The following is a 12,428-nucleotide window of genomic DNA, read 5'->3' on the forward strand; positions in this document are numbered from 1 at the left end:
GGTGCTCTAAATGTTAAATGAAAAAAAAAATCAAATTTCAGTGCAATGCACACCATTGTATTTCTATGAATCTCTGTCTACATGTACTATATATGGACTCACAGATGGTGGGAAATTTTTGCAAAGCATGTGTTTGAACATCTATATGGTTTATACTTTTTTTTTCTTGAGATAAAGCCTCACATAGTCCAGGCTGGTCTTGAACTCCTGATCCTTCTGCTTCAACTTTTCAAATCAAATTGGGATTATAAACATGAGCCACCAAACTTCGCTTTAGCTAAAAATAGTAAGTAGATAGAAAAAATGGCTACCGGAAAATCTGATGTTAACGAGCACATACACACAGTCACATCAGCCAAGTCTGCCCTGCATTTATGAGAAGAGAATTTTCACAAGCAGTTATGTTTATTGTAATACTGATTTAAAGCATTATTTTGATATAACTGCTTAGTAATTGCCAGCTAATCCAGCATTACATTTTTCTGAATATTCCCAGTGACAGCATAGATACCTCATTTGGGAAGTGTTTAATTTTTTTTTTTTTAAAGAACAGACAGTGGCAATTTGTCATCCCTATTGGTGAATAAGATTGCTGACCATGCTGGGGGTGATCCTTTTACTCAAACTGTGTCATGGACATCCCAAGATCACACAACTATCTATACTACAGGAGTCATCAAAGGGAAGAGTTCAGCACACACAGCCTCAGAAATGACTCCAAACCCTGTTTTCAAATAATAAGCTTGATTGAGTCCTGTAGAATGAATTCCATATGAATAGTGTCTATATAGCATGTCTTGGTTAGGATTTTATTGCTGTGAAGCGACACTATGACCACAGCAACTCTTTTTTTTTTTTTTTATTGAGTATTTCTTATATACATTTCGAGTGTTATTCCCTTTCCCGGTTTTTGGGCAAACATTCCCCTCCCCCCTCCCCTTCCTTATGGGTGTTCCCCTCCCCACCCTCCCCCCATTGCTGCACTCCCCCCAACAGTCTAGTTCACTGGGGGTTCAGTCTTAGCAGGACCCAGGGCTTCCCCTTCCACTGGTGCTCTTACTAGGATATTCATTGCTACCTATGGGGTCAGAGTCCAGGGTCAGTCCATGTATAGTCTTTAGGTAGTGGCTTAGTCCCTGGAAGCTCTGGTTGCTTGGTATTGTTGTACATATGGGGTCTTGAGCCCCTTCAAGCTCTTCCAGTTCTTTCTCTGATTCCTTCAACGGGGGTCCTATTCTCAGTCCAGTGGTTTGCTGCTGGCATTCGCCTCTGTATTTGCTGTATTCTGGCTGTGTCTCTCAGGAGCAATCTACATCCAGCTCCTGTCTGTCTGCACTTCTTTGCTTCATCCATCTTGTCTAATTGGGTGGCTGTATATGTATGGGCCACATGTGGGGCAGGCTCTGAAGGTGTTCCTTCTGTGTCTGTTTTAATCTTTGCCTCTCCATTCCCTGCCAAGGGTATTCTTGTTCCCCTTTTAAAGAAGGAGTGAAGCATTCACATTTTGATCATCCGTCTTGAGTTTCATTTGTTCTAGGCATCTAGGGTAATTCAAGCATTTGGGCTAATAGCCACTTATCAATGAGTAACCACAGCAACTCTTAAAAAGAAAAAAAAACATTTAATTGGGTTTGGTGTACAGTTTCAGAGGCTTGGTCTATTATTGTCACAGTGGGAAGCATGGTGGCACGCATCCAGACACGGTGCTGGAGAGGTAGTTGAGAGTTCTCTGTCTGGAACCGCAGGCAGCAGGAAATGATTGCCACACTGGGAGTGGCTTGAGCTTGTGAGATCTTAAAGCCAGCCCACAGTTACACACTTCCTCCAACAAAGCCACACCTACTCCAGCAAGGCCACACCTCCAATAATGCCACTCCCTATGGAATTATGGGAGCTTTTTTTTTTTTTTTTGTAATTCATTTTACTTCCATCTCACTGTCCCTCCTCCCTGTCACCATCTCCCATACTCTTTCCCCCATCCTCTCTCCCCTTTTTCTCTGAGAGGCTGGAGGTCCCCTGGGTATCTTTACCCTGGCTCATCAAGTCTCTGAGGGGCTAAATGCATCCTCTCCCTCTGAGGCCAGACAAGGCAGTCCAGCCGGAAGAACATATCCTACAGAAAGGCTTTTGAGATAACCCTCACTCCAGCTGTTCCAGACTTACATCAAAACTAGCTGCACATCTGCTGCATAAGTGTGGGGGCAGGGGCATAGGTGCAGTACATGCCCTTTGGTTAGTGGTTCAGTCTTTGAGAGTCCCGAGGGTCCAGGTTAGGTGACTCAGTCTTCCTGTGGAGTTTCTATCCCCTTCAGGACCCTTAATCCTTCCCCCAACTCTTCCGTAAGAGTCCCCAAGTTCCACACTCTATTTAGCTGTGGGTCTCTGCATCCATCTGAGTCAGCTGCTGGAAGGAGCCTCTCAGAGAACAGCCGTCTCTGAGACAGGGTAAATGGATCGAAAGTTTTGTGGATGGGTTGGTGTCCCTATCATTCTGCAAGGGTTCCTGCCTGGCTACAGGAAGTGGCCTCTCAGGTTCCATATCCCCAGTGCTGTCACAGCTAAAGTCACCCCCATTGATTCTGGGGCATCTCCCCTATTCCAGGTTTCTGTTAAGACCTTGAGATGCTCCCCCACCTCCCCACTCCCATCAGTCACAGACTTCCACTTATTCTCATGGCCAAGTGGACATCCCTCCTGTCCCTCCCACACATGATCCTGAACCCCTTTCCCAGTCCCTTCCCCATCCCCTTGCCCTCCGTCTACCTCCTATGACTGTTTTAATCCCCCTTATAAGTGAGATTCAAGTTTCCTCCTTTGGACCTTTCTGCTTGTTTAGCCTCTTTGGATCTATATAGTGTAGCATGTGAACTATGTGAACTATGGCTAATCTCCATCTATAAGTGAATACTTATCATGCATGTCATTTTGGGACTGGGTTACCTCACTCTCAGGATAATATCCTCCACCCATTTGCCTGCAAAATTCATGGTGTCTTTGTTTTTACCAGCTGAATAGTATTCCATTATGTAGATATAGCACGTTTTCTTTATCCATTCTTTATCCATTCTTCAGTTGAGGGACATCTAGGTTGTTTCCAGTTTCTGGCTATTATGAATAAAGCTGCTGTGAACAGAGTTGAGCAAGTGTCTTTGCTGGTAGGGAATCTTTTGGGAATTTGCCCAGGAGTAGCATAGCTGGGTCTTGAGGTGGAACTATTTTCAGTTTTCTGAGAAATTGACAAATTGATCTCCAAAGTGGTTGGACAAGTTTGCACCCCCACCAGCAATGAAGGAATGTTCCCCTTCCTCCACACCCTTGCCATCGTGTGCTGTCACTTCAGATTTGGATCTTAGCCATTTTAACTGGTGTACGCTGGAGTGTCAGAGTCGTTGTGACTTGCATTTCACTGATGACTCAGGGCATTGAACATTTCTTTAAGTGCTTCTCAGGCATTTAAGATTCCTCTGCTGAGACTCTCTGTGTAGCTCTGTACCCCATTTTTTAGTTGGGTCATTTGGGTTGTTGGTGTCTAGTTTTTTAAGTTCTTTATAAATTTTGGATATTTTTAGCCAATTTTGGATCTTTTAAAATTTTATAAATTTCAGCCCTCTGTCAGGTGTAGGGTTAGTGAAGATCCTTTCTCAATAGACAGGCTGCTGTCTGGTCCTATTATCAGTGTCCTTTGCCTTACAGAAGCTTTTCAGTTTCATGAGATTCCATTTATCAATTGTTGACTTTAGATCCTGAGCCATTGGTGTTGTGTTCAAGATGTTGTCTCCTGGACCAATGAGTTCACAGTTATTCCCCACTTCCTGTTCTATTAGCGTCTCTGGTTTTTTGTTGATGTCTTTGATCCACTTGGACTTCAGTTTTGTGCAGGGTGATAAATATGGATCTACATACATTTTTCTACACGCACCATTTGTTGAAGATGCTTTCTTTATTCCTTTGTATTATTTTTCCTTCTTTTTCAAAAATAAAGTGTCTGTAGGTAGGTGTAGCTTTATTTCAGAGTCTTCGACTTGATGCCATTGATCAATCTGTCTGTTCCTCTACCAAAGCCATGCAGTATTTATTACTCTTTCTCTAATGTAGCTTGAGGTCAGAGATAGTGATGCTTCTGGAAGTTCTTTTATTGTTCAGGATTGTTTTTTGCTATCATGAGATTTCTTCTTTTTCCATTTGAAGTTGAAAATTGTTCTCTCAAGATCTGTAAAGAATTGTGTTGGACTTTGGATGGGAATTGCATTAAATCTGTAAATTGCTTTTGGTAAGATGGCCATCTTCACTATGTTAATGCTACTGATCCATGAGCATGGAAGATCTTTCTATCTTCTGATATCTCCCTCAATTTCCTTCCTCAGGGATTTGAAGTTCTTGTCATACAAGTCTTTCACTTGCTTGGTTAGAGTTATACCAAAATATTTTATATTATTCATGGCTATTGTAAAAGGTGTTGTTCCCCTAATTTCTTTCTTGGCCCATTTATCATTTGAATAAAGGAGGGCTACTGATTTGAGTTCATTTTTTACTCATCTACTTTACTGAAAGTGTTTATCCACTGTAGGAGCTCTTTAATAGTAATATTGGGGTCACATATGTATACTATCATATTGACTATAAATAGCAATATTTTGACTTCTTCTTATCCAATTTGTATCCTTGATCTCCTTTAGTTATTTCTCTGGCCAGAACTTAAAGTACTATTTTGGAAAAAAATATATATAGGGAGTGTTGGGAAGAGAGGGCAGCCTTGTCTTGTCCCTGATTTTTACAGGAATTGCTTTAGGTTTTTCTCCATTTAGTTTGATGTTGGCTATCAGCTTGCTGTATATTGCTTTTACTATGTTATGCTTAGGAATGGGCCCTGTATCCCTATTCTCTTGAAGACTTTTATCAGGTAAGGATGCTGTGTTGTGGTTTGCCCTGGAGTTATCTGTATTTTGATGCTAATTTCACTGCCCCAAGGACAGTCACATACTCAGGACTCAGGTGACTTCACCAGAACCTTCTCTCCTTTGAATTTGTAAAATACAGGTGAGAGGCAGGTACAGGATAGAAAGAGGCCTGTCATTGGATGAGATGGAAGGATGAGTGGGAAAGAAGTTTGGAGGAAGAGGAGGAGACTGGAACAAAGAGGGGAAGAGACAGGAGGGGGAGAGAGGACCCGGGGGACAACAGTGGAGGCTGACGTTAAGATTCCACTCTGTGTATTTACAGGTTATTAATGTTCTTAAGGGATGGATATGTATTGGGTTTTGTACGTTTAGGTGGACAATTATATCTTATCAATTGGGTCAAAGATTATTGTGTTGTGTGTTCTTTCATGTGACAATCTGAGTGTAGGAAAGTGTGCAGTGGCAAGCGACACTGGGCTGCCGCAGAGTTGGGATGTGTTTCCGCCAAGATATCTAGTAGATATCTTGGGGGCACCACAGTGCCGGACCTAGTGGGGATAAATGACAACATTACCTTTTTAATTTTTTATATTTTTACAACAACAGTGATGAACTTTGTCAAAGGCATTTTCAGAATTTAATGGAATGATCATGTGATTGTCCTTTGTCAGTTTGCCTATATGATGGATTATGTTGATGGATTTTTCATCTATTGAACCATCCCTGCCCTCCTAGGATAAAGCATACTTGATCATGATGAGAACATTTTTGATGTACTCCTGGATTTGGTTTGTGAGTATTTTATTGAGTGTTTTTGTATTGATGGTCATAAGTGAAATCGGGCTGAAATTCTCTTTCTCTGTTGAGTCTTTGGGTAGTTTAGGTATCAAGCTAACTGTGGCTTCATAGAATGAGTCTCAGTGCTCCTTCTCTATTGGTATTAGCTCTTCTTTGAAAGTCTGGTAGAATTCTGCACTGAAACCATCTGTCCCTGGGCTATTTTTGGTTGGGAGACTTTTGGGAACTACTTCTATTTGCTTAGAGGTTATAGAGTTGTTTAAATAGTTTTTCTCATCTCAATTTGATAAGTGGTATTTGTCTAGCTCTGACTGACCTAAAAATAACTATGTAGGCCACAGTGGCCTTGAACTCACAGAGATTCTGCCTGGTTTTCTCTCCTAAATGCTGGGATGTCAATACAGACATGTGACAGCATACACATATATTTTGTCTTTACAAGCAACATACTTCATCACGGCATCTTTATATTATATATCATTATAGTTTGTTCTCATTCATTCTGTTCCCCATAATTTATAATTTTTAATTTGACCTAGATCCTCATCATTAGCTGGGTGGTGGTGGTTCATGACTCTATTCCCAGCACTCAGAGGCAGAAGCAGGCAGAACTCTCTGTGAGTTCAAAGCCTAACACCGAGAAACTCTGTCTTGATATCTTGAAAAACCAAAAACCAAGAACCAAGAATCAAAAAAAAAGTAAGAAAATAAATAAATAAATCCGTATTACTTTCCTATATTTTGAAAGAAGATTGTTTAATCTGAACTTCGTTCTTTCTCCCCATGTATTTTAGTACAGTTATTTAGTGTGTGTGTGTGTGTGTGTGTGTGTGTGTGTGTGTGTGTGTGTGCGCGCTCTCATGTGTGTATACACATATAGGGGACACAGAACAACTTTCAGGAGTTGGTACTCTCCTACTATGTGGATCTTTGTAGGTCATCAGGCTTGGTAGCAAAATCCTTTACCTGCTGACCAATCTTACCAGCATTATGCTTATCTGAACTTTACTACTTACATTGGATTCTTCCAGTTAGGTGCCATTTGGAATGAACCTTGCTCCATACTTATCAATAATTTGAAAGATACATTACTTTTCCAAGAGTAAATGGAAATATACAGAATATATTATTCTGCACGTTCTGTATATATTCTGCATTATTTACAGAATATAATATACAGAAAATATAGTACTCGTCATGGAAATTTTGTATCATTCTCTAATATTATGACTTCTATCATTTTATTCCTGTAACTAACTTGAAAAATGTCAGATATCTCACTGATCACGCTAGTTAGTTGTCTTGTTGTCCTGACCAAATTCCTGACAAAGCAACTGGAGGAAAGATTTATTTGTGGCTCACAGTTCTAGAGGTTACAGTCTCTCGTGGTGGCAGCAGTGCGGGGCAGCTGGTCACACTGAATCCATAGTGAGAAAACAGGGAGAGACAGCAGCTACCATTCACTCCCCTCCTCTAATTCAGAAGCTCAAACCATAGAGTGGTGCTACCCACAATTAAGGTGGATTGTCTCACCTTAGGTAACCCAATTCATATAAACAATCTTAAGGATGTTGTGACTCATTCTTGCTTTAACATGAAAGGGAAAAATATCATTAAATTTTACCATTGTTACCAAGTACAGCAACAATGTAAATCTTTTTCCACTCCCCTCCTTCCCCCCACCCCCCGTGAATGTAAATCTTAAAAGCTGATATTCATTTGATTCATTTTCAAAATTAAAATTTGATTATGTATCTTTCTCTCTCTTTCGTGTGTGTGTGTGTGTGTGTGTGTGTGTGTTTGTGTTTATGTGTGTGTTTTATAGGCATGTGCATGCCACTGTGAGTGTGTAAGTTTGAGGAGAATCTGAGGGGGTTGGTTTGTTTCCTCCACCACGTGGGCCGCAGGCATCAGACTCCAGGTCTTGAGCTTGCTACCCAGTCCTCTTATTTGTTGAGCATCTTGTGGGCCCGGTTACTTCATTCTGGAAATCGGGTGTAGCTTCCAAGTGTATCCCGGACTAACTTGAAACATTATGTAGTAGCCCAGATTGGCTTCAGATTTGCACCCATCCCGCCTTTTCACATGCAGATGCAGCATCTCTAACACCTCTGACCAAGCCAATAGAAAATGTCTGCCTTTAGATCCCAACCCACCCGAAAATGTTTATAATATCCTATCTACAAGGAATAAAGGGCACGGGCTATTTCACCAAAGATCATGAGAGAGTGTCTGTCTTATCTAGCTGTAACACTCCAGAGAAGAGGATTCTCTCCGGAAGATTTCATCACTGGAAGTTGCTTGAACCTGCCGCAGCCACTTCCTGCTCTGTGGCCCCACTTTCGCTACCATTTCAGGGGCAGTAGTAGCTGCAAGAGGCCTGGCAGCCTGCCTTGCTCTTTGCTCTAGCTCACCCTTGGAGAGCAGCAATTCTTTGGCCTAGCAGACCTGGCCAGAGATCTGCAGATCCCTACAGAGCATATATATTGTATTATAAAAGAACGTATAAAAATATACAGCCCTAATTGTGTAAAATGGAATGTTATTCACAATGTAACAATGTAAGTCAGAAAGCAATTTATGAGAAAGTTCAACGTTATTTTTTGTTTCCTTTTTAAAGTGTTTTGTTTTGTTTTTAAGAAAAAAGGCACATCACAATCAGAACCCAGACAGAAAGCATAAAGGCCACAAGTGAAAAGGAGCATTTAATTTGAAACTAACAAGACACATTCATGGCTAAAAATAGTATTAGAAAATTCAGAGATCTCATCTCCTCAAGTTCTTCAGAAACAGACTGGGTAGCTTTACTTGATGAGAGGCTGATCTGTTCGTGTAGGTGTCAAGGTTAGTGAATAGTGTTGGAGGGAGGTCTCCATAAAGGACCAAAGTACTGTGTGTCAAAGAAAAGTCCCAGGGAAAAAGCCTTGGAAAGGTGTAACTTCCTGCTACAAGCACAGCCTTATCGCTACAAGTATTAAACATTACATTAGTGATTTGATTAATCTTAATTTATTCTTGCAGGTAATTTTAATAACTGTTTACCCCAAGTTAAAAGTGAACTATGGAAACTTTTACTTACTCAAATTTTCATTCCCCTGGTGAATAAATATACGGTAAATAACTTCATGCAGAGAAATGTGAGAATATAATTCACTATGGTCTTTCTCCATGGTGAATTCAATTAAATTAAACCACTGAAAGAAGAAAGGTATTAGGGAGGGAATTAGCATGATTTTTCTGTAAAGAGTCGGGAGTAAAAATTTTCCAGCTTAACAGATATTTCAGATCTCTATCACAACTACTTAACTGCCATTGTGCAAAAGCATCCATGTGTAACAAGATAAAAAGCAGCTGTAGGAGAGTTCAATACTTGGGGATTTGGAGAGATGGCTCCAAAATGGTTAAAAAGAAAAAAATGGCTTCAGAGTATCTGCTGCTCTTTCTGAAACCCTGAGTTCAATTCCTAGTACCCCTTTCACATAACTTTCATTCCAGTTCCCACCTCCAGTTCTAGGGCAGATATGATGCCCTCTTCTGACCTCCAGGGCAACCTGCATGACTTAGTGCACATAAGTAGGCATACATGTGTATAAAATAGTATGAGTAAATTTTAAAAAGAAGAATATAGGACTGGTGGAGAATAGAACTGCAATGCCAAGCATGGCATAGTCACCCTGAGGGCACAGTAGTGGCATGCATACCTTGGCAGCAACCAGCAGCTCTCTAATTGGACTTCAGACCCACTCAACAAGAGCAACAGGAGAGAAATCACGCCTGGTACTGAAGATCTAGCCAACTATGTGGAGAGAGCAAAGTCATGGATCTTGGAGAAGAACTTACAACCACCATTTTACTAAACATCATAATCCCTAACTACATTCTAATATCTGTCCTCATACACACAAATAAGAGTGGTCCACACCCCTCATCAAAGAAAGTGATCAACCCAGTCCCCGTGGATATATCTACAAAACACCCCAGCACCTAAGACTCAGCGGACATTACAGAAGAGGGGACAGAAAAATGATAAGAGCCATAGGACCAGGGAGTTTGCTGTGAGGTTGTTTTTACTAGAGATGTCAGAAGGAGGTATAACCATAAAGTCTGACTAACATGACAGTCTAAACATGACAACCAAAATTAGAGACAACAATCAACACATAAATCAGATGGCCATGAGGCCTCAGCTCTATACTAAAAAACACAGGGAACCAAGGAATGCTAAGAGAAACGGACTTCCCTAGGAAGGAGTACATCAGTTGGTTATGCAATACCAAATGGTCAGCCCTGAGGATTACACAGACTGGATAGGTAATATTTATGAATATATTTGCATATATGTATACATATATGAATGCATGAGTCTGAAAGAGAGCAAGGGGGAGCATATGGGAGGGGTTAGAGGGAAGAAAGGGAAAAGAGGAATAACGTAATTACATTATAGCCTCAAAAATTCAAAAGTAATAAAAAATAAAACTGGAAATTGATCTCATATAATTTTATGTGTTGTAAAATACTTTTTGGTGGTTTTTTTCCCACACTTTAATCATGTGTAATTTTAATATAAAACAAGTCATTTAACAGTTCTCAACTCTCATCTATAAAATTTGATGGCAATATTTTCTAGATTATTTAGCTGCATAACAATCATGTGCAATTACAAGTATAAAAATAATATCTTGGGACATAATGGCAGTTACATTGTACATAGTGGCAGTTAACAGCTCCCTTTAATTGGTCTTTTCTGCCTCTTTTTCCTTTCTTTCTCCTCTTCACTTAAATATTAAATGGTTATAATATACAGATATTATTTAAATGATGATAATGAACAAATCAACAATATAAGGAGAGATGTGACATTAAACCTGTTTATTTTACAAGATTGTCTTTGATATTAAAATTAAGATGAATGTTAGTTGAGAAAATTGATAAGCATTATAGCAATAGTTCTCAGATATTTTGGATCCAAGATTCCTTCATTCTCTTCAAAATTATTGAATGGGAAATGTTCTGGGTAAGATGGCAGACAAGAGACTGCTCTTGGGAGCCGAGGAAGGAGACCATCTGAATAGGCAAAACAGACAATACCAGAGATAGAAAAGAAATAAAGCTTTAGAAACCCATAAGGGGGAAAAAAGCAGAGACGACAAGGTAGGACTGAGGAGAGAAGCCAGCAGGATGCAGACTCAGCCTGGGCTCCCTAGAAGGAAAGAGGACTCAGAAGCCTCTTCCCTAAGGTAAGAGTGTCCTGCCCGCTGGACAAGTCACAACCCTTTTTATGTTCGAAGCTAGTTGTCAGGTTTTGAAAGTCAGCGATCTTCTAGTAGATGCATAAGTAGTGAAGAGAAACCCATTTTGTCATACTATGACTCAGAGGGCAGAGGTCTGCCACCATCTTTAAAGAGAAAGCATTATTAAAGAGTTACCCAGAAGGCTTGAGAATTGCAAATAACCACAGGTCAGGAACTCCTATTAAAACATTTACCCAAAGGGCCTGAGTATAGCAAATAACCACAGGTCAGGGAACCACAGTTTGGCTTGCCTCAGCCCCTGGGAAAGGAAGGCCCAGAGTGGCAGTTGTGGAGAGCAATGAGGGCAGATGTTGATGGGACTCTGAGAACGGGCAGTAGGAGGGTAGAAAAGGCTGGGTTGTACTTAGTAAGAGAGAGAGTCCTGTCTTTTGGAGGTGGGAAACATCTCATTAACTGATAAGTACTGAGAATTTGATGGCTCTGAACCCAAGGTCAGCAAGTGGATCAAACTGTGGAGTCGCCTGTCTTTCACTGCCGTACAGTCTGAGAACTCTGAAGTCCCATAGGAGTATTTGATACATAGCAGTGCTGTAGCCCTCTAGCAGCATGATTAATGAGGAGGAGATCTTTGAAGTGTAAAGAGAAGGTTTCTGCCTGTACTGATCTCAGCGCTGTATAGCTTTCCATACTCCAAACACAACTGGGAGATGGCCCTGAATTGCAAGAGCTACCCAAGGAGTATAAACTGGGGACTCTCAGGAGAATGAAACAGAAATCTACCCAGACAGCAGAAAGCAAGATCAAGCATGGACAGCAGAGGCCAACCCCTGACAGGCATTATCAAGATATCTCTGGAAAATATGAGACACTTGTCCGTTAAACTTCAGGAACTGCATAAGCCAACGGAAAGAAGATGCCATAAATTAAACTGCCTCTTCTTCTCTCTCTATGTATATAACTAACATTCTCCAATCCTAAAAGGTTTTCTAAGGTTTATTTTATATGAATAATACCTGCATGTATGTATGTGCACCACAAGAGCAACGGGCACCTACAGAGGCCAGGAGAGAGCTTGGGAGTTATTGATGACTGTAAGCTACTATGGGTGTACGAGGAACTACAACTGGGCCCTCCGCAAAGGCAACGAGTAATCTTCTATGTTCAGTCACCTCCCAAGCCCTATTCTCTAGCTGCTGAGGATGCAAGAAGAAACTACTGCGACTTCAGTCACTTTTTCCTTCTTCCCTCCCTCCTTCCTTCTCTGCCTTCTTACTTCCTTTCTCCCTCCCTCCCCAACCTTCCTCCCTCCTTACTCCCCTCCTTCCTCTCTCCCTCCTTCTTTCCTTCCTTCCTTCTGTTTTTGTTTTTTCCTTTTTCTTCACTTTCCGTAGCTTCTTTTGGTTCTTTTTGCTCCGGTGTTTCCTTCTTTTTCCAAGAAACCACATTTAGAAGTATTTTGAGATTACCTGGCTGAGTTTTT

Source organism: Rattus norvegicus, chromosome 13 (genome assembly GCF_021556685.1).
Source record: "Rattus norvegicus strain SHRSP/BbbUtx chromosome 13, alternate assembly SHRSP_T2T, whole genome shotgun sequence".
Classification (NCBI taxonomy): Eukaryota; Metazoa; Chordata; class Mammalia; order Rodentia; family Muridae; genus Rattus; species Rattus norvegicus.